Here is a 24,574-nt window from a genome sequence, read left to right on the forward strand (position 1 = left end):
GGAACAGAAAATGGTCACTGCTCACGACAAGCACGTCACCTCTGCTGTCAGACTAGTAAGGCATTAGGCATTTGGGTTTCACCTGCCCAGTGAGAGTGCAAATGGTGATAGAAACACTGAATAGGCCGGACCTTAAAATAGCATATCAAACCACACAACCTGTGATGTACCAGGTCAGAGGAAATGAGGCATAACAATCTAATGAGGGTAGAAACAGAATAGCTGGACTGGTACTAAAGATTAAATGACAAACAGATGGTTTCTGTTTAGTAATTAGGTGACTTCTCAATCAATCAATCAATCAATCAATCAAATGTTATTTGTATAGCACATTTCAGCAGCAAGGCATTTCAAAGTGCTTCACATTATTAAAATAAAAACAGCATGTGACATTGAAAAAAAAACAGTGAGAAAGAGAAAGACATTTTGAAAAAAAAAGATAAAAACATTAAAACCCACACCCCTTTTAGGTCTTCAGTTAAATATCGTTTAACGGTTGTTTAACTGGGGCTCTAACCCTCTGGGACTTTAGTCAAAAACACAGTTTGACAAGGACTCCAACCTCTAGGTTTTAGTTAAACGCCCTTTAACTGGGACATTTTCCGGGGGGCTTTACATCATTAAAACGTAGATAGTGAGAAAGAGAAATAAAAAGAAATTAATAAATAGATAAAAACAGTAAAAACATTGAAGACATCAAAACCCACACTCTAACCCTAATTTAGCCACTTCTAAAAGCAATCAGTTGCATTGAATCTTATTTCCAAAATACATTAAATATTATAGCTATAATATGACAGTAGAAAAATACTTTTACAAGGCATGGTATGTCTGCATTCTCACTTGATTTATTTTTTGTCTATTTTTAAAATAGATTTTAGTTCCACTCCTAAGTCTTATTTTTATTATTTTAATTGCTGATGAGAAAAACAGACTTAGAAAAGTGATTGATATATCTGTTCAGTCTGCAGTAAATGTAATGCTGGTAAGTCAATACTCACATTCTCCTGCACCGTCTCTGCTCACTCCGTGTCAGCTGTTGAAACTCTGGTCTGCAGGGCTCCACGGGTCACAGAGCTGCTAACTGGCTCAATATTCAGTCTGGAACAATACAGATTAAACACCTGAGCAAGATCATTCATTTTCCTGATGCATCTAAACAACCCAAATGCCAAGTAATGCTGCTGGAAAACAGAGTGACAGACAGACAGACATTCCACTCCATTTCCTTACATAGTATTTGCTGAATTTAAGAAAATGTATTTTTTTTATATACACCTACAAGTGCCTAAAAATGTTGTGCTGGTTGTACTTCAAGTTCAATTTGAGTTCAAGCTGAAATAAGGGCAGTAGGAGAGAAAAATCACATTAATGAAAGTAGAGGTGGAATACAGTAAATTTCTATAAAATCTAAAATGCCTCATCATTACCATCATCATCATCACCATCATCATCATCATCATCATCATCATCATCGTGTCACTTAGGTAGAGAAAAAAATCCATTTCTATAGGTCCCTCAGCAGAGAGCAGGGCACATTCACTCTATACAGAGCATCAGCAAATGTTAGCTTACCACAGACAAAAGAATGGAGGACTGGAGGAGGGTTAAGGAAGTAAAGAAGTGTGCAGAGTGTGGATCTAAAGAAATAGGCAGCTTTCCAGGTCATTCATTTCATTGCGTAACCTGGCAAACAGTCCAGTGCTGCATAATGCACACTCTGTTATACAGCACCAGACCGCCTGCAGTAAGACAAGCATTTATGCACTTTTTGATGTCCTTACATACACACGCACACACACACACACACACACACACACACACCAAAATGGTCATGCACATACTTTCAATTCATTCCATTTAGCCTGAGTACCACTCCAGCAGAGTGGCCCTGTGTTGTCATGGTTACCACATCCCAGCAGCTGGGAGGATGAGGGGATGGAATGATGGAGTGAAGTGGAAAAGTTGAATTTAGAGAGAGTATGAAATGCTGATAAGAGCTCTGGTAGACAGCATGTTGGAAATGGAAAGAGTAAAAGGGAAGCCATAAAAACTGACAGTAGACATGAAGGCAGCAGGTGGGCACTGAGAATTTATCCAGAAGTATTAAAGAGACATAATGTGTACAGAAGGGTTCAAGGTTTTATATTTCCTGACAGTGTAATCGTAAGAAACTTCAACCTGATTGACTAACATCGTTTTCATGACTGACAGCTTTTGGCTTATTTGAGAGGAATTTGAACTGAAGTGGGAGAAGGCAGCTTGTCAGGAAGGTGGATAGGCAGGTTAGTGAAGGTATCCTGAAGATGAGTGTCACCATGGGGTAGAAAGGCAGGAGAGTTCATAGGATAAGTTGAGACTGAAGGACCATTAGTGAATGCTTAAATTAACAATTCAGTGTGAGATGAAACAAGGAAAATATCTGGGAAAATAAACTTTGTGGACATGGAAACAATGAGGACAATGCAACACGCTGCAGCCAAGTTAAGAATTGATTCAATTTAGCATTTTTTTCTGGAAATACATTTAAAAAGTTTAATGAAGTTTACACAAGATGTTGGCAAAAACGCAAGTAATCCTCATCTACTTTCACCTTCAGATTCTAGTCAAGAATGTAGTGTTAAATTTCTTTATTCATTCTTTTCTTAAGTATTTATCAAATCTGCCGGTGGCTCTCTTTAATGTTCCGCCTGCAGGCTTCCCTTTTGGCATGGCCATTTGGGGTGACATACAGAACCATTTTACCTCTAAATATGACATGTGCAATGACCAGACTGATTTTTTTTTTTTTCAAAATCTTCTCAGCAAACCTCAGACAAGTTTCAGCAGTTTTTTCTTCATCTGTGGAGTTTTGTGCCATACAAATGCCTTGCCTGTTATTTCCAGGTATCTCTGAAGCTCTCTGTAAGTGTCCCTTGGCTCTTTGGCAACTCTCTTAGTCATTTTGTCAGGACGCTTCTCTGAATCACCTGTCTGGTTCTGGTTCATGGTTGACATCTGGGTTTCAGGACTGGAACGTTCAGAAGTTTAGAGCCGCATTTGTAACCGATGCCATTGGTTAGTTTTATAGCAGTGGGCCTTTTTTGTGAAAATTAATCCTAAAACTGTGTGCAACACTTTGCTATTAAGAAAGTGTTAATAAAGAATAAGTCAATACTTATTTGCACATAGTTATAAGAAAACTTTCTAAACATTGATAGATTTCAACAGTTTTTTGGCTGTCTGTCATTTACTCATCCTATTTTTAATGTTATAAATTTATTTCCTGTGTCATTCCAGTTTTTTTACCCACAACTTTATACTGTATGTTGGGTAATCTGTTTAGTGTATGTGTGGATGAGTTTGGTTTTTAATGACAGGGTGTGAATTTTATGGCAGTAACATCCTTAACATACTAAGAAAATGTTGATATTTTCAATTCTTTTGCAGTCCCCTGTATGTCAAAAGTGGGGAAACACATGGAGCGAAAGTACCTCAGCAACTGACAAGCAATCTAGTGTAACCAGTGTATACTAGAAGTGTTCTTTACTACTAATCTAGTCTTATACAGTCGGTTAACCTTGATGTGTTCTGCGTTGTGTTCAGATGAAGAAGGGAGTCAGACCACTGGAGTTGCTGGTTGATCTTTAATGCTGGCAGAGCCCTGCACAAATAGAAATACAAAAAGCCCTTTAACATGCAGCTCTTCCATACACAGGAGTCGGAATTCCCCCAGCAGAAAAGCACATGGAGAAATTCTGAGACTAACTAATAACAATATCTGCTCTAATATTTAAGAAAAATGTTCTGAACTTGTCAAAATAAATGTATGTATTAAAACATAGACATTCACAGCTGCATGTGCTTTCAATTATTTTATAAATTAAAAAAAAACATGAACTTAACCAAGAGCAAAGAAAATTTCCTACCTCTTCTCAGGCAGCCTAGCGCCCACTGAGAGTAGTACAGTAATGATGTCATAGACCACTCTCTTAAAGTGACAGTACAGGTAGTAGTGTTTACCAAAATAAATAGAATAATACAATTCTTAAAATATAACAAAAAAATAGGATTCTTCAGTGTTAATCAGGATTTGGTGAAATTTCAAACATTCTAAAAATAAATAAAAGCACATTTTCTAAACTTGTTACACTAGCAAGGGGTGTTGGTTTGTGGTGCACCAGATATGCTGAAAGGTCTGATGACAGGAAGTGTGAATGGTGCTGCTCTGTGGAGGACTGGACTCTGTAACCAAAGAATTAGAGGAATAAAATGTTAAACTTCTTTGCTCGTTGTTTTCCTCTTGTGTCCCGAATTCAGGGCTCCGTAATGTACACAGTGGAAAAACACACAGAGAACAACCAGTCGCCATTCAACGTCAGACATATCTAGAGTTTTATTCAGACAATTAAATGGATAGAAAAACAGATCAGCATCGCACCCAAACCATCAAGAAGTCCAAACCATAAAACAGACATTTAATTACCTGAGAAAAGTAGAAAAATGAACAAAATACAAAAATAAGAGAAAAATCAAAGGCACCTTTGGGAATCGCTCGTGTGGCTGCAAACAAAGCAATTCGATTTGCTGCTATAAAATGGGGACTTTTTATTAAGAGGTGTAGTCCTAATTTTAATATATGCATTGAAGGTGTGTCATCTCCTTCTAAACCTCCAAGCAGTTTCAAATTACCTAGATGGGAAATGATTTTGTCACCTTCTTTGAGACGTATTCAAAACCAAAGATGAAGAGAGAGAGAGAGAGCAAAGGTCCAGAGTTTGTAAAAGTCAGAGAGAGCAAAGGTCATTCTCAAACAGGATTTTCTCATGTCGGTTACATCTGGAGTCTCTCCTCTTCCTCCCTTTCTAAACATTTGAACAAAGACCCTAGTTGTCAGAAAGAGATTTATTTTTCACCTAGACCTTGTTTTGTTTTTCTCCAGGTTTTAAGTGTCTTCCTTACCCCTAGAAAATCACTAAAGATTTTGACTTGTGAACAGACAGAACTTGTCTTTTCCATCCTGTTTTTATCTGAACTGCCTAGCATCTGTTTCCTTTTCTGAGCGATTCATCAAAAAACAGATTCCTGCATTAAACCTAAAGTAACAAATAGGCAACTTGGAACCCAGTGTTCTTATTTTAAAATGCTGATGATTCTATAAATTATTATACATATGGTTAAGTTTAAAAACTAGCATATTTTAATTTTATTTTCCTAACAACTCCCAACAGGGAGAAACACGAACAATTAGTGGAGACAAAAACAATTTAAAAATCACTGCTCCATACAGGTCAGGATCATGACACCTTCATGACCTTTCCTACACGTTCTCTCTTGGTGTTTAATTTCCCTCATGCTACAGTGACGTTGTGATCGTGAATTGCTTAAACTGCCATGATGATCATTTTTATTCTGTGGATAAAATGAACTCCAACTCAGACACTGAATGAAAATCTATCGCATTAAAGGTGCCTTACATTGTAGGCCTGTCTTTGTGTAATATTGTGGAATCATAATGTAATAAAGTATTTGCAATAAACTCGTTCAATCATAAAATAAATGTTGTTTGGAAGATGCAGTCATGTGAATAAGTTATGACACCTTGTGAAGACGTCTGAGTCGTTCTAATCTGTTGGCAAATGGAGTTTTAATATAAAGCTCATATAAAAAAATAAATAACATTAAGACACAATTCGAGGTGAAGAAACAATACTATAAGCTTTTCTAATCCTGTAATAAAAAAATTATTTTCTACAAAGAAATGTACTTGATCTCTCCCACTTTTATTTGCAGTTAAAATTTTTAAACTCTGACACAGACTCATCAGTTCTGGTAAACATGGGGAGAACATTGACACTTGGTATTTTGACATAGGTTTACCCATTTTAGACCTCAGGCATCGGTCTGCTCCTGTCATTCTGCTGAAATGAGAGCAGGCAGCACAGTGAGATCAAAGAGACATCAGTGGAGAGATTTAAAGAGATCTGAAAGGAATTTGAAGTCAACAAGTTCGCTGTCCATTAAATGGACAAGTGGAAGACATTCAGGAGAACTGTCAACATATAAAATTCTGGCAGTCCAAGCAATCTCACCAAACAAGAGTAGACAGCAAAATCTGAAATCTTCTAAAACCCCAAAGCATCATTACAGGGTTTACAGCGGGTTCCTGATGCTGATGAATATGAAAATCAATAGTGGTGCAAGCAGAAAGAGACTGCACAAATTTAAACTTCAGGAGAGATGTCCCAGCAAAACATAAAGCTGCCACAAGGTAGACAAGTACCAGGACGTCTGAGGTAGTGTTCTTTAAAAAGATGAACCAAATACTGAAATGTTCAAACACTACAACAGAGGGCACATTTAAAGCAAAAATAGTATTTCAGGAAGTCATACCAGCTGCATTGCATGGAGGTGGAAGCTCACTACTGTCAGATAATGGTCTATGATCACCGGGATTGGCTCTAATATGAGGTCCTTCTCACCTGTTCTCTGCTCAGAGATCAATTCTTTATGTCAGGATCTCTGAGACCTTTTCAGTATCAGTCTGCTGCCTCCTGTGGTACCATAAGTTATTCCCTTCTCTACAGATCCCAGCTGTGTCACTGGTCCTTCTGAAACACCAACTTCTTCCTCAATCTGCATTAATAAGTTCCGGTTGTTACTAGAGTAAATTATGTGCTTCTTCCAACCCTTTATAGAGTAGAATCTATTGTTTGTCACTGTACATATGTACAATGATATTAAAGGTTATTCAGAGAAGCGTTTGGGTCAGGTGTGCTACTGTAGGACACTTCAGCAGCACACCTGGTTTTGCATCAATACTTCCTTCCTTAGCTTTAAGAACCATCGTAGAATCCAGCCTGAACTGAACCATGTTTCAGAGGGTGACTGAAACATGCAAAAACATTAATGTTGAAGCAGATCTGGACCTTCCTCATGACTATGACCAAAAACCATACCAGAAAATCCTCCAAGTACTGCCGCAGAATTCAGAAATGGTGAGCCCAGATCTTGATCTCACAGGGATGCTGCGCAGTTCATGTAAGAAACCCTTGGAAGCTCTCATGGCTGTAAGCCAGGTCAGGGGAAAACTTTCCTCAGGCAGACATCAGACGCTGGTGGACAGTTAGAAGAAGCATCTCACTAACGTTACAGCTGCAGCATGTAAAAAAGAAATTACAGTATGTTATGAGACAGACCATCTGTGAAAAAACAGTGTTCCTCTGCCTTCTCCCAAAGCTCCCAGATTCAGTGTAAACTAGAATCAACCATTGAGAGCCAGGAGGCGGGTCTTAGCGCTGTAAGTTACAGTCTTGTGTGCTGTCGCTCCTCCCCCTCCCTCTACACCTTTTCCCTGTCAGCATAGCGTGTTGTGAATGCTCAGGCTAGTTAGCATAGCCAAAGATTGCAGCAGATAAACAGTTCTCCTGTAATGCTAAGTTGTTTTTCCACCATTTGCACATTTAGCATTGAGTACATGAGTTTGAGTAAAAGCGCTAAGCCCCTCCTCCTGGCTTTGATTGGTTGATTATCTTCATCATGACAAACTGTTATGACATGGTGACAGACTTAACAAATATGTAAAAAACATATTCTTTAGAAAAGTTACATACTGGAGCTTTAGAGGCTGGATCTGGAAATGAAATAAACCACTCTTATTTCCAGAGACAAATAAAAAAATATTAAACATCAATATTTGAACTAAGGTATCTAAATAATACCTGAATATTTAGTAGGGTGTCTAATTATTTTTTATCACTGTATGAATGTATATACTGCATGTCATAAAAAATATATTTTCTAGTTAACAGACCTTACCAGAGAAAAACAGAACATTTCATGCTTAACTGTATTACATTAAAATACAGACCTTAGTAATGGAAAATAGCAACACAGGCTGCACTCCTGTATTGTGCCAAGCCTCCACTTATTCTGAGTCCTAAGTATTATTCAACTCATAATTTGTTACTGCATGGTGAGGTAAAACAGTCTGCAGCACTATGATAATGTATCTAATACTGTTGGACAGTGAAGAATAATGCAACAGTAATGGATTTTATGTAAGAGTGGTCTTATTGATATTAGACGCTGCTTTGGAAGATTAAACCATTAGTTTATGGTGATGAGATCAGCGCTGTGGCAGGCAGCTAAATAGCATGGGGAAAGTCTGTGGAGAGAGACGATTAAATAAAAATGAACTTGTGCTGATAGTTGTCAATGATTCCCACCAATAACCACTGTGGTGCAATAAGCTCATGCTGTCAGATCTCAAATGGGGTTGTAAGCATTTGGCCTTGATAAAGTCTCCCAGTTCTCTCTGCCAGCACATCACCTGGAGCAGCAATTGGCTGGACTGCAGTGAAGTGGCAGCACCAAGGGAATGAACCTGTCTGTGCACCCCAGGAAATCTGATTTCTAGCAGTAAGATGGAATATTATTTATGATTCCATTCATATTTGAGTCAGTACAATCTGTCTTTTCAGGTGGAGGTGAGATATTTGTATATGTGTGTCACATATTAAGACTGAAAGCAACACTGGGAAATTTTACTGCAGTTTTTTGGGGTAAGTAGGAGAAAAAGTTAGCTGAGAACAGATTAGTTTTAGTCAACCAATGGCATGTGCTCACTAACACACTGAAACACTAACATATGAACACACCTAAACCTTCTGTTGAGGTGAAAGAACCTTGCAATCAGATTTAGTTCTAGTAATAACTGTAATTCTGTGTCTTTGAGTGTTTGTGAGACTCCAGAAGGTTTCCTGCAACATTCAGATCTGTTACTGCTCCAACACTTTCACATTAAAAAAGAACTTTGACATTGACTCAGTATATTGTGTGGCTACTGATATTGAATGAATTAAAGGCCATTGAGCCAGTTGATGTATGATTGTAAGCAGGGGTATATATGTGTATATATATATATATATATATATATATATATATATATATATATATATATATATACACACACACACACACACACGAGGGGAGACCCAAAAGTTTCTAGAATGACGCTGCTGCGCGTGCAGTTTTCGTAGTACGCGATTCTGCCGCTAGTTATTTGTTCAACCACGCCTTCTCAATCAGTGTGCCAAGTGGCGTTGATGTGGAAGGTTTTGTCTACCCGCAGTGAATTTTCTTGGAAGAGCTGTTTTGTCCAGCTGTCGTTTTTCTTCATGGAGAAGTTTTATGAGCAGCGTGCGGCTGTGAAGTTTTGCTTCCTGCTCGGGAAGAAAGCATCGGAAACCATTCAAAGACCGCTTACAAGGATGACGCTATGTGTCAAGCTCAAGTTTACTCGTGGTTCACCCGCTTTAAAAATGGTGAAATGTTAATTGATGATCAATCGTGTTCTGGACGTCCGTCAACTTCCCAAATGGATGAAAGTGTCCAACAAATCAACAAGCTTGTGCGTGAAGATCGACGACGAACCATTGAGGAACTCAAAGAGTTGTCTGGAGTGAGTTGGAGCTCGATTCAGTGCATTTCATCGGAGGATTTGGGCATGTCACGGGTCACTGCGAAGTTTGTGCCGCGACACAGAAACCAAATAACAATCAAGCCACTGTTAGACGCCATCCTCGCCCCGCACCAAAAAGGCTAATGGGAAGACAATGGTCATTTCTTTTGTCGATGCAAAAGGCATTGTGCACTCGGAATTTGTTCCAACAGGTTAGACCGTGAACCAGGTTTTCTACTTGGGGGTTTTCAAGAGGTTGCGCAACAGTGTGCAGCGGAAAAGGCCCGAAATGTGGCAGTCTGGTGATTGGTTTTTTTCCACCCCGATAATGCCCAAGCCCACACCGCCATCTCAGTGACCACTTTCATGGCAAGAAACGGCATGGCTGTCTTGGCTGTCACTGGGAGCCATTCACCAGATATGGCTCCCAGTGACTTTTTTTTTTATTCCCACGAATGAAGAGGAACCTCAAAGGGAAGCGTTTCGCCAACATGGAAGAAGTGAAGAGGAAAACGACGGAGGCGCTTGCAGACATCAAAGTAAATGAGTTTAAAAATGTTTCGAACAATGGCAGATGAGATTTGACAAGTGTATTCCCGGTAAAGGAGAATACTTTGAAGGAGATTAAAGGAATTTTGTAGAAAATAATACACGCTTCAAAAACAACTTTTCTGGAAACTTTTGGGTACCCCCTTGTGTGTGTGTGTGTGTGTGTGTATATATATATATATATATATATATATATATATATATATATATCTCGCCGTTGTGGTGGATGTAGCAATACCAAGTGACCACAACATCAGGAAAAAGGAGAAACTGGAGAAATACCAGGGCCTCAGAGAGGAACTGGAGAAGGCCTGGAAGGTGAAGACCACAGTGGTGCCTGTGGTCATCGGGGCCCTCGGGGCAGTCACCCCCAAACTGGAGCAGTGGCTACAACAGATCCCAGGAACAACATCAGACATCTCAGTACAGAAATGTGCAGTTCTAGGCACAGCCAAGATACTGGAGGAGAACCTCAAGCTCCCAGGCCTCTGGTAGAGGACCCGAGCTCAGAGGATGAAATAGAGACCACCCGTGGAGGGTGAGAAGGGAATTATATATATATATATATATATATATATATATATATATATATATATGTGTGAGAAGGGAATTTATATATATATATATATATATATATATATATATATATATATATATATATATATATATATATATATATAGTTGCTTCTTTTTGTGGTTTGGAGTTTATGTGCTGATGAAATTTTTGCAAAGCAATAAAAGCTGGGTAGCTCTTGCAAAACAAAGCTGTATTTTCCTCAACCTACTGGCTGCAATGTTGAAATGTTGAGATGCCATGAGACCTAAATTCTGAACTTCATGGCATGGAGTTCATCCCAGTTTTCCATGTCTGGCATATAACCATTCATTTTAGCTTTTAAACTGGTTCTATTGATCCTGTGTCCAGACAGAGGGATAATCAGTAGCCCAGCATCATGACCTGTTTGTTCTGAAGATCCTGCAGCTTCCACTTCTCTTCCTAACATGGCTCCTCCTCACCCTGACTCTCACCCTGACAGGAGGAACCTCAGAGCTCTGTTAGATTAAAGCTCATCTTCTGAAGTTGGGATATTTTTCCTCCAACAGGTTCCAGAGGAATCACCTCAAACCAGATGTTGGACTTGATTTTATTTCACTGTCATTTGTGAATGTTAGAGCCTCATTTTCAACAGTGGAGCTATAAAGGTTGGAAAAGGTCATTTTGGAGAAAATCTCATCAACATCAATATTTCCACTAAATAAGAAACAAAAAAATAGTTTGATAGAGGAAAAGCCTCTCAGACTCTGAGCTCAAAGCGAGATGCACAAACTATATATTTTTTTTAAATATTAGACAATTAATTTGTCTGTTAAATACTTAATGAAACATATTTACCGTGTTTGATGTTTGTTGTGAATGACGTATAGTAACAGACGAATGAGGTAATTAGTCCAAGTTTGTCGTTTATTGAACGTTCAGAAACTACAGTGGCTGTAAAGAGCCACAGCAAAGGTAAACAAAGGTAAAACAACCCGAACAGGTGATCAACTCTAAACCAGTGTTTTTCAGCCTTTTTTGAGCCAAGGTACACTGTTTTAATTGAAAAAATCTCGAGGCACACCACCAACCAAAAATGTAAACAAAGATGCTCTGTAGTCGCCTATATTACATATATAGTCATTCTTATCAAAGTGTCTTGAATAGGAATCAAATAAACACAAAAATTTATTTTTATCATGTTTTACGTTTCTTATTTCAAATTGCACGTCACATGTCCACTTCAAAAATACACCTGAACACCTGAACAGCCACAACACTGTGGTGTTAAATTTAAAGAAGTTGTAGAAAACTTCAGTGTTTTACAAACTAATCCACAAGCATTCTTATAGCCGGAATATAGAAAATAATTCTTATTCTGAAAGAAGCAATAATATTTGGGGAAGATTTCACTTCATATTCACTGTTACAATATGAAGATTTGCATGTCAGTGATTCTTGAGAATAGGGACAAAACAGGTCCTATGGATAAAGCACAAAATTTGAATAAAATATACACAAAATATATTTTTTTCAAATATCCGACTCAACTAACCTGAGTCATGTGAGCACAACAATGTATATTTTCCTGGTATTTGCTGAATATTTTTTTATTTTAAACATTGTAGTTGGTGGATGATGCCTGTAAAAGCCCTTGTCCAGGAGCAGAACTCAACACATTATAATAGTTTAAAATAATTAAAGAAATACAAAAATTATATACTGTGACAATTAAGTATAAGTAGTCATATAAATAATTATAGAGATATCAATAAATTGAATTAAAATCATTTTTATATACTTTCCAACTCCATTGAAATTTGTCCCTACTTTTTGTCAACACCATCAGACATGAAAAGAATGTAAAAAAAAATCAGGCATTATTGGGGGGCACCAGTACATCTGAGGACCCCATGACGTCGTCTTTTCTCTTCCTTTGCTAAGCGGGCTAGTTAGCTCCGGTTAGCTTCAGTTATTCTTTAGTTTTTTCTTCTGTTTTATTCCTAAGTTGTTTGTCACAACCATGATGTGTCAACTCCATAACTGACAATTTACAAAACTTTGATGAAATTTTGTGAAATAAAAGCTTAATTTTGGTAAACTGTAAAGACTTCATGGACCTGATAAGCTACAATATGGCCTCCTTCAGAATAACATCATATAAATTGAGGTAGTTTGGCTTTTCGTCAACTCCGTCAGAGTTTTTGTGACTCTTTCAGTGAAATTGTTGTCAAATCTCACTTAAATGTGCATTCATTTTAATGTATTGTACATGAATTGCATTACTTCACATGTACCAAGTTTTTCATTTTATTTACTAGTTTGTCATCACCTTCAGTTCTGTGTCAACTCCGCAGATGGCCTTTTTGTTGTTTTTGGTTTTAAATAATATTTCTTTTGTTTCTTGAGAAGCATTTATATGTAAAATGAGTAAAGATATCACTATTAGGGTCATTAAAAATGATTTTTTATTTATTTTTGTCAGATGGTGATGACAACATTCTAGGTCAGGTCGATTAAAAATGTAATTTAAAAAAAAAAATGTTGCAACTGGGAGCCTGTACCTTAGCATCTTTACATTTCCGAAACATTATTTGTCATATTTGCATACATAAGGTTGAGAAATAACAAAAAAAAATATGGGAAAAATTAAACCCATTTTGTCCCTATTCTCAAGAATCACTGCTGTACAAAATGTCAATATCTGTATATTTTACCCATCTAGTGTGAAACCTGTGCATGTTTGGATGAAAACAGCTGATTTCCTGGCAGAAATTGAAGAAAGACAAAGCTCTTCCTCAACAGCTCTCAGTCTGTCTCTGGTTTCAGTTTTTATAGTATCCAGGCTTGAGAAGCTCACTTCACACAGACATGTTGTGGGAAATGGACCCATGTTATTTCTAACTACTGCTGAGCTTCACTGTCTTTTCCATCACTGTCGTCACAGTCTTGCTAGATATGATGCTCTCACCGCTACCAGTTACATTCATGCGTCTCTAATTCACTTGTTACTGTAAAATGCTCTGTACCTACTGCCATCTAGTGGTAAGAAAATTACATGATTACCCCGCTAGCCACTACTAACCATGGTTTCGTTCACATAGACATAATATAAGAGTAGACCCCGCATTGGCTGCTGCGGCGCAGGAAATACGGCGGCCATCTTGGAGCGGTATACCCTCCTACTTTGCTCAATCAAAACAGCAGAAGATGTATGGAAGTAAATATGTGCCATCAGAATTTGAATAAAAAATGCATCCGAATTCAATTCTTTTTAAAATTCAGTGTCATTATTTGTACATGTTTGCAATTTTCATATGTTAAAAAAATTCACATTCCTATTTCAAAGATAAAATTTTCAATATATATTTTTTCAGTGTTAAAAAAAATTCAGCATATAAAAAAATTCAACTTTTAAAAATTCAAATGCAATATTTTCAGTGTCCTAAAAATTCAACTTGCTCAAATTCGCCGTCTCAAATTCAGCGTCTAAAAATTCGCTGTACAAAAATGGCAAGGTTACTTCAGGTCACAGACATTAGCAATCGTTGTCAGATTTCAACACCCAGCCAATCACATGACGCAGGTGTCATAGTGAAGAAATACCAGCATCACCGAGGCTAGCGACCATGGAGGCGAATGCAAACCCAACCCCAACGGTGAGTCTATGCTTTCATATTTCTGTGGTATATTTTATTTTGCGCATGAGGTTTGATACATTATCTTAAAACTTGATTTAAAACACGGGTTTGGGCCGTTGTTAATCTTACACCATGTAATGCTAGCATATTAGTTCTCGCTACCTCCTAGAGACCCCAGTCCCTCCCCCCTTCTCCTTCTCTTGGATGTCCCACACCCAATGTTCCTGTGTTTTATTTCAAAAAGAAATACCACTTGCGCCAAGTCTAGAATCTTTTAAGATAACTGATGGATGGCGACTTTCCGGGTTTTGTTTGTATGCTGTCTTAGGTGAGACCGAGACAGGCAGTCTTAGTAAAGTCGTAATTTTCCGGGAGATGCTACCGCTAACCGCAGTGAAGTTAGTTTCAAGTTGGATATTCGATATTCGAGCTCCGGGGAGTAAGCGGCGTTTAGCTCAAGGTTGATCCGATTTATGAACGCTACTGTCGGCCAGCGGTTCTCCACCGCTCCCGGCCGCAGCGCCCGAAGGTTGACTTAGGGACTGTCAACAAATTACCGAACCAAACATTCCTGTCAAAGAAACGTTAATAAATGCCTTGAATTGTAACCAACGAACTAATTGTCAGTGCTAATTCAGGCTTTTACATGAGCCAAAATAGCATCTATAAAATTTTAAATTCAATATTTTCAATAATTTTAATATTAAATAATGTTTTCTTCAATAGCTTCCAGGTCATGTGACCTAATGACTCAGAATCACTTTGAAATAATTATACTAGTCTCTTTAGATGAGGCACATTTGTTTTCCATTTTTAGCCATTTTCCATTTTTTATTAATTTTTTTCGTCAAAATTTAGGGTTTTTCTTCAATATCTTCCAGGTCATGGGACCTATTGATTCAAAATCACTTTGAAATTGTTTTACTAGTCTCTATAGATGAGGCACAGTCATTTTTTTTCCATTTTAAATAATTTTCCATTTTTTAGGAATTTTTTTCACCAAAATTGAGGGTTTTTATTCAATAGCTTCCAGGTCATGTCACCTAATGACTCAAAATCACTTTGAAATAATTCTACCAGTCTGTATAGATGAGGCACAGTCATTTATATTCGATTTGAGTCCTTTTTATAATTTGTAGGTATTTTTATATTGGCTTCTAGGTCATCAATCAATCAATCAATCAAATTTTATTTGAACAGCACATTTCAGCACCAAGGCATTTCAAAGTGCTTTACATAATAAAAATATGAAAACACAGAGTCATGCAACAATCAAAGAAATTAAGTTAAGAACTGTCATTAAATTCGTAATTGATTACGTTTCAAATACAGCTCTAAACAGGTGGGTTTTTAGTCGAGATTTAAAGGCACTCAGTGTTTCAGCTGTTTTACAGTTTTCTGTACGTTTGTTCCAAATTTGTGGTGCATGGAAGCTGAATGCTGCTTCTCCTTGTTTGGTTCTGGTTCTGGATGCAGAGCAGACCAGAACCAGAACCAGAAGACCTGAGGGGTCTGGAAGGTTGATGCAACAGCAGATCTGTAATGTATTGAGGTACTAAACCGTTCAGTAATTTATAAACTAACAACAGTATTTTTCTATTCTAGTCTATGAGCTACAGGGAGTCAGTGTAGGGACTTTAAAACTGGTGTTATGTGCTCTATCTTCCTGGTTTTAGTGAGAACCCGAGCAGGAGTTCTCACTAAACTTTCACCCAATTACTCGAAATCAGTGTAAAATTGTTTTAGTAGACTGGAACAATGAGGTACGCTCATTTTTAATTCATTTTGACCCATTTTATTATTTTTTAGGCAATTTTGTATTTAAAAAATATATTTCCTATTTTCTCTTCATCTCCATAGGCTGCCACCTTATCATGATGAAAGTGTTTGAGTGTTGAAGTGACTCTAGGAGTTATGCTGTCAGGGGTTTCATACCCCTTGTAGGGTCACCCAATGCTAGAGGTGATGAACCAGACAAAGAGCAGCCCAAAGACCCTTTATGAAGAGCACAGTTAATGGATACAGTGTCCCCTCACCTGGACGCAGGTCACCAGGGCACCACCCTGGAGCCGGGCCTGGAGTTGGTGCTCCGTGGCAGCATCTGGTGCCAAAACACATGGAGTCTGGCCAGGCTCAGCCAACAGTGGGTTCACCTTCCCAAGGGCTCACCAACTGTGGGCCAAAAGGGCTGGGTGCAATGTGGGATGTTAGAAGGCCGAGGGAGGGGACCTTGGCCATCTGACCCTGGGTGATAAGACTTTTTATCAGTGGGCATCACCTCTCTGGTGGGAGCCTGAGCTGGTGTGTGAGGTTGAGAGGTTCTAACTAGAAATAGTCTCATCTCATCATGACCCGAGATGAGAGCCATGCGCTAATTAATGGAACATTAATAAACAATCTGATATGTAGTGAGAAAATGTAATGTTTCAGTTGTTGGTCGTGTTTCTATGACTTTGTATGTTTGTGTTTTTATGGTGTAAAGCTCTTTGAAATGCCTTGTTGTTGAAATGTGATATATAAATAAAATTTGATTAGATTTTTGGATTTGGGTGTTTTCTGTCCGAGGCCACGTTCTGCACAACCGGGGTTCTGAAGGGATCCATTTTGGTGGCCTTGGGATCACACCTCTGCTTTTGGCAGATGATGTGGCCCTACTGGCTTCATCAGGTCATGATCTACAGCTTTACTGGAGCAGGATGCAGATGAGTGTGAAGCGGCCGGGAGGAGGATCAGTACCTCCAGATCCAAGGCCATGGTCTTGAGCTGGAAAAGGGTAGAGCGCCTTATTTGGGTCAGGGAAGATTGTCCTGACCCAAGTGGAGGAGTTTAAGCATTTTAGGATCTTGTTCACTGTTGGAGTTCATTCATTTCTGTCTCTGTTCACCACCCATGTCCGTTAACCAGTTTCAGGACCCGACCAGAACCACTCATCGTAAATGACCTTGAGAAATAATCAGATTTGGTTATATATAAAAACAAGCTTTAATGCTAAAAGATGATCAAATTCCACAAGCCATACTTATCATCCAAATGGAACATCATGCTTCTTATGTTACATTCACCGTCCAGCGTTGGGCCAAGTGAGGCAAAGATTGTAGCAAGTTTAGCTTTTTATTCATCTCTGCAATCTGGACCCTCCCTAAACGGTACTCTAATCAGTTTCAGTCTGTTTACATGTCAGCAGTCACATATAAACATGGTTATGTATGCTGCAGCGTGTTAAGAGGCTAAAAGAGATGGAGGAAAATACAGAATCCATAAGAATGAGGGCAAAATGGACAGGAGATCAATAGAAGGATTGGTGCAGTAAAGTGGGCGCTGTACCAGTCTGTCGTGGTGAAGAGACAGCTGGATCAAAAAGCAAAGTTCTTGATTTGCCAGTCGATCTACGTCCCTACCTTCATCTATGGCATAGGCTTAAAGGTCTTGACTGAAAGAACAAAATCACAACGGCCAAAATTAGTTTTTTCCATAAGGTGTCTGGGCTCTCCCTTAGTGATAGGATGAGAAGCTCAGTCATCTAGGAGGGACAGAGAGTAGAGCTGCTGATTTTTCACTTTGAGAGGAGCCAGCTGAGGTGGGTCAGGCATCAGATTAGGATGCTTCCTTGACGCCTCCCTAGTGAGGTCTTCTGGGCACATCCCACCACGAGGAGGCCCACAGGAAGACCCAGGACACGCTGGAGGGACGATGTTTCTCGGCTGGCCTGGGAACGCCTTGGGGTTCCCCTGGAGGAGCTGGAACAAGTGGCTGGGGAGGGAAGTCTGGGCCTCTGCTGACCCCGCAACCCGACTGCAGACAAGGGGAAGATGATTGATTGATTGATTGATTGATTGATTTTTCTTCAATAGCTTATGGGTCATAAGACCCATAAGTTAATCAAAATCAATGTGAAATTATTCTACTAGACTGGATAGGTGGGGCACACTCATTTTTATTCCATTTAGCCCTTTTTATTCCTTGTCAGTGGGTCACATGAAATTTAAGCTATTAAACACCAATCTTTTTTTTTTAAATTAGTAAATTTAAATTATGTAAAACATTGATAAAGATCTAAAATGGGGAAAAATGTGGGTGCCTCATCTCTAATGATTTGTAAAACAATTTCAAAGTGGTTTTGAATCAATAGGACACGTCTTGGAAGCTATTGCAAAAACATACTAAATTTTGACAAATAAAATTGCTAAAAATAAAAAAAAATTTTAATATGAAACAAATGACTGTGCCTCATCTATACAGGATACTAGAACAATTTCACACTGATTCTGGGTCAATAGGTCACAAGACCTTGAAGCTATTGAATAAAAATACTAAATATTGACAAAACAAATTGCTAAAAGATAAAAAAAATATGTTAAAATGGAAAACAAATGTGCCTCATCTAAAGAGACTAGTATAATTATTTCAAAGTGATTCTGAGTCATTAGGTCACATGACCTGGAAGCTATTGAAGAAAACATTATTTAATATTAAAATTATTGAAAATATTGAATTTAAAATTTTATAGATGCTATTTTGGCTCATGTAAAAGCCTGAATTAGCACTGACAATTAGTTCGTTGGTTACAATTCAAGGCATTTATTAACGTTTCTTTGACAGGAATGTTTGGTTCGGTAATTTGTTGACAGTCCCTAAGTCAACCTTCGGGCGCTGCGGCCGGGAGCGGTGGAGAACCGCTGGCCGACAGTAGCGTTCATAAATCGGATCAACCTTGAGCTAAACGCCGCTTACTCCCCGGAGCTCGAATATCGAATATCCAACTTGAAACTAACTTCACTGCGGTTAGCGGTAGCATCTCCCGGAAAATTACGACTTTACTAAGACTGCCTGTCTCGGTCTCACCTAAGACAGCATACAAACAAAACCCGGAAAGTCGCCATCCATCAGTTATCTTAAAAGATTCTAGACTTGGCGCAAGTGGTATTTCTTTTTGAAATAAAACACAGGAACATTGGGTGTGGGACATCCAAGAGAAGGAGAAGGGGGGAGGGACTGGGGTCTCTAGGAGGTAGCGAGAACTAATATGCTAGCATTACATGGTGTAAGATTAACAACGGCCCAAACCCGTGTTTTAAATCAAGTTTTAAGATAATGTATCAAACCTCATGCGCAAAATAAAATATACCATAGAAATATGAAAGCATAGACTCACCGTTGGGGTTGGGTTTGCATTCGCCTCCATGGTCGCTAGCCTCGGTGATGCTGGTATTTCTTCACTATGACACCTGCGTCATGTGATTGGCTGGGTGTTGAAATCTGACAACGATTGCTAATGTCTGTGACCTGAAGTAACCTTGCCATTTTTGTACAGCGAATTTTTAGACGCTGAATTTGAGACGGCGAATTTGAGCAAGTTGAATTTTTAGGACACTGAAAATATTGCATTTGAATTTTTAAAAGTTGAATTTTTTTATATGCTGAATTTTTTTTAACACTGAAAAAATATATATTGAAAATTTTATCTTTGAAATAGGAATGTGAATTTTTTTAACATATGAAAATTGCAAACATGTACAAATAATGACACTGAATTTAAAAAAAAATTGAATTCGGATGCATTTTTTATTCAAATTCTGATGGCACATATTTACTTCCATAAAGATGCCTCAGCACTGAGGGATATTGTTGTTCGGATCTATGGATTATTGATGTGAGGGCTCCACAGACAACATTTCACAAGTAAAATGGACATATTATTGTGTATATATTGTGATTAGAATATTACTTTACTGTATTTATGTCCACCGGCGAGATACCAGCTAATATTAGCTACAGTGCTTGGTGTAATACGGGTTCAGCCCCGCTATGAAGGCGGGGCTGAACCCCCGCCTTCATAGCGGCTAATTGAGATTCTGTAAATCTAAAAAAGTTAATTATTCTCTAACATTGACTTAGATTATCTGACACAAGGGCCTATATTAGAAATGAAACAATATAACACATATTATAAAACTTATATTATGTGTTATAACATATATATATATATATATATATATATATATATATATATATATATATATATATATATATATATATATATATATATATATATATATATATATAGTGATTCTTGAGAATAGGGACAAAATGGGTTTTAATTTTCCCATATTTTTTTTTAATTATTTCTCAACCTTATGTATGCAAATATGACAAATAATGTTTAGAAAATATGAAGATGCTAAGGTACAGGCTCCCAGTTGCAAATTTTTTTTTAAAAATTACATTTTTAATCGACCTGACCCAAAACTTTGTCATCACCATCTGACAAAAATAAATCTAAAATAATTTTTAAAATATCCCATTAGTGATATTTTTACTCAATTTACAGACAAATGCTTCTCAAGAAATAAAATAAATATTATTTAAAACAAAAAACAAGAAAAAGTCCATCTGATGGAGTAGACAGTGCATGACGGAGTTGACACAGAACTGAAGGTGGTGACAAACTGTGAGTAAAATGAAAAACTTGGTACATGTGAAGTAATGCAATTCATGTAAAATACATTAAAATGAATTAGTTGCACAATTAAGTGAGATTTGACAACAATTTCACTGAAAGAGTCAGAAAAACTCTGACGGAGTTGACATCTGACGGAGTTGACGAAATGCCAAACTACCTCAATTTATATGATGTTATTCTGAAGGAGGCCATATTGTAGCTCGTCAGGTCCATGAAATCTTTACATTATACCAAAATTAAGCTTTTATTTCGCAAAATTTCATCAAAGTTTTGTAAATTGTCAGTTATGGAGTTGACACATCATGGTTGTGACAAACAACTTAGGAATAAAACAGAAGAAAAAACTAAAGAATAACTGAAGCTAACCGGAGCTAACTAGCCCTCCTAGCAAAGGAAGAGAAAAGACAACGTCATGGGGTCCTCAGAAGTTCTGGTGCCCCCCAATAATGCCTGATTTTTTTACATTCTTTTCATTTCTGATGGTGTTGACAAAAACTAAGGACAAATTTCAACGGAGTTGGAAAATATCTAAAAATTATTTTTAATTCAATTTATCGATACTTTTATAATTATTTATATGACTACTTATACTTAATTGTCATAATATATAATTTTAGTATTTCTTTAATTATTTTAAACTATAAGAATGTATTGAGTTCTGCTCCTGGACAAGGGCTTTTACAGGCATCATCCACCGACTACAATGTTTAAAATAAAAAAATATTCAGCAAAAAAAAATATATATTTACATTGTTGTGCTCACATGACCCAGGTTAGTTTAGTTAGATATTTGAAAAAAATATATTTTGTGTATATTTTATTCAAATTTCATGCTTTATCCATAGGACCTGTTTTGTCCCTATTCTCAAGAATCACTGATTATATATATATATATATATATATATATATATATATATATATATATATATATATATATATATATATATATATATATACATAATATTCACTATTATTTATTTGTGCCATTATTAATCTTTATTTATTAGTGTTTGTATAGTTATATAAATATATATTGATATTACTAAATAATTTATTAAATAAATTATGAACGGCTGTGTGCTTTGTAATATGCTCTTCATACATCGATATCAGAATATTCCATTCCTATTCTATTGTTATAGCCACTAAGCATATTTAAATATGATGAACTATGTATTAAAAACATACTTGAAAAGTACAATTGTTTACAAATGTTGCTTTGATAGATGTTTGAATATGGTTTCCAGTAACAAAAAAGTGTGTTATAATCGATTAAATGCGCTGATACGTCATTGTGCTGCTAAACACATAACGCTGAGTGGAGTGGAGTACCGCTCCAAGATGGCTGCCCTAAATCTCGTCAGCGACAATAGGCGAGAGCGGTCCATGAGGGTCTATCCTTATATTATGTCTATGTTCGTTCACACCAAGCTTAAGTGCAGCGGCTTTATTTCCCTCCTGTACTGCCAGATCGACAGCCCTCAACTTAAAAGCGGCATCATATGAGTTTGAAAACATTTCTCCGTCGTGCCTGTTGCTAGCATGTGGTTGTTGTAAATGAAAATTAGCGCGTTCTTCTTTGATTTACAATTTTGACTTCTAATGATTCACTTCCTGCTAGAGAGCCCCCTGGTGGTTGAAGAAAAATACACAGAAAAACCGCACCAGGCTAAAATCTGTATGGTTCAAAGCTTAGGAAAAAAGTAGCAGCTTATAGTCCGGAAAATACGGTACTGTAGGTGCAATTGAATCATTTCCACGGCACACCTCACGATCACTCACGGCACACTAGTGTGCCGCGGAACAGTGGTTGAAAAACACTGTTCTAATCCACTCGCACCTTTTCACTCTCTGTCATTTAAGCACACCCGCTGCCGTGGCAACCGCCTGCGCTCTGCAAGCCGAGCAGAGATTACTTTAAAAACAGAACATTCAGTCCGTTATGATATCAGGTTTTCCAGCTCTACATTTATTTTACGATTATTAATAAGCGCTCCCCAAAGACAGCTGTGGTTGATTAGTTAATTTTAAACTCCTGCTCTGCTAGTTATTTTTACGGTGGCCGACAGGTGCAAATGCGGAGCAACAGAGAAAACATGCAAACAAAAAAAGAGACGCAAACAAATGAAATACAGCAAACAAGAAGAGATGGAAACAAAAAAAAAGAGACGTAAACAAAAAGCAAATAAAATGCAGCAAATAAAAAACAGAGACGCAAACAAAAGACCCTCCTACTTTGCTCGACCAAAACAGCAGAAGATGCCTCAGCACTGCGGGGTATTGTTGATCAGATCGACGGACTATTGACGTGAGGGCTCGACAGACAACGTTTCGCAAGTAAGATGGACATATTATTGTGTATATTTTGTGATTAGAATATTACTTTACTGTATTTATGTCCACCGGCGAGATACCAGCTAATATCAGCTGGTATAGCGCTATAGTGCTTGGTGTTAAGCCCCCGCTCTGAAAGCTAACCGAGATTATCTTAAAAAGTTTCAGTTATTCTCTAACATTGACTTAGATTATCTCATACAAGAGCCTACTATAGAAATGAATCAATATAATATATATTATAAAAATCATAATATTACATGTTATAACATTCACCAGCAAAATTTACACAGGTGGCAATGGCTATTATTTATTTCACTCTGTCAAAGTAAGATACCTCCCAAATCTCCCGTTTTTGTTGTGAAGGTTTCCCTAAGACACGATGTGAGAAAGAAGGGGGAAATGTCTTAGCACGGATGAATCTCGCATCGGATTTTGGACCCAATCACTCTTAAGCTCTTGGAAAACATGAAAAAACCTTAGATGTGTGTGTGTGTGTGTGTGTGTGTGTGTGTGTGTGTGTGTGTGTGTGTGTGTGTGTGTGTGTGTGTGCGTGCGCGTGCTAAACATGTATAGCTTAATATCATTCAGTATTAATCATTATTTATTTATGTTTATATTTATCTATATTGATAAGACGAGAGCGGTCCATTAGGCGTCTGTCCTTTTATTATGTCTATGTGAGAAACGGCCCGATCTACGGAAGACGGGTCCTTCGAAGGCCACGAATATGGACGACCAGAAGAGAGAAGCTGTAGCCTTCGGCTAGCTGCATAGCCTCCATCTCGGCGTTATGTTGCTTAGCAACCGTGACAACGTGAAGCACAGAGCGGCAAAGGAAAAAAAACGGACTCTTAAGTTTGTTTTTTTACTCTTTATTTTTGTATTATTCTTCACCTTTTGTAATAAAGGCTGTTACATAGTAAAAAGGAAATCTGTTTGTCTGATTCTAAAATGTTTAAACATGTATTGCAAGGAATGTAAGCAAATTATTAATTTTCAAATACTCTCCAGATCTCAGGAAGTAAGACATTACAGTTAAATAAAACTATTATGTTTGAAGGCTTAGCTTTAACCCTCTATGGTATGCATAGTGATGCAAGTTGGGAAAAAAATGTTTGGGATATTTTTTGACTTAAAATAATGACAAATTTAAAAAAATATATTATGTTTTTTTTATTTTTTGTTGACGTTGCCATTTGGCAACACTGTACCATAGTGGAAACTAATGAAAACAAGAGAGTTTGGCTTATTATTGTAAAACCTTTACTTAAATCCAAATAGTTTCCAGTAGCAATAATAGTTAACAATGAAACTAATTTGAAAGCTAAAAACAATTTAATTTATTGGCATATTTCATTGATATAATGGTTTTGAGTGTCTTGATCCTGCCGTCTTTGCCTTACTGCTTGTGGAAGCTGATGAGGCAATTACTCTCAGCTTCCAGTGAAGAAGTGGACCTAGAAAACAAAAATATCCTTAGTATGTTATGAACCTGCCAGTTTAATGCAACACACAAGACATAATTGCACGTTCACCCTCATTGTTGGCTCATAGTCTTCACCATCCTCACTTTTATTGCAAAATTGCAAGCTGCTCATTTTCTTCAACAC

At 37.4% G+C, this 24,574-nt stretch overlaps 1 long non-coding RNA gene across 1 annotated transcript; it reads right to left on the bottom strand.

Moving 5' to 3' along the window:
- Positions 1–17,125: 17,125 nt before the first annotated feature.
- LOC148156649 (uncharacterized) lies at positions 17,126–19,762 on the bottom strand. Its single transcript, XR_015764405.1, has 2 exons — positions 19,320–19,762; positions 17,126–17,959 (listed from the first exon to the last, which is right to left on the bottom strand). It is a non-coding gene; the product is annotated as an uncharacterized LOC148156649 (long non-coding RNA).
- Between the last annotated feature and the right edge of the window lie 4,812 nt (positions 19,763–24,574).

This window comes from Poecilia mexicana, unplaced genomic scaffold (genome assembly GCF_051168715.1).
Source record: "Poecilia mexicana isolate PSO_F unplaced genomic scaffold, ASM5116871v1 scaffold_10, whole genome shotgun sequence".
NCBI lineage: Eukaryota > Metazoa > Chordata > Actinopteri > Cyprinodontiformes > Poeciliidae > Poecilia > Poecilia mexicana.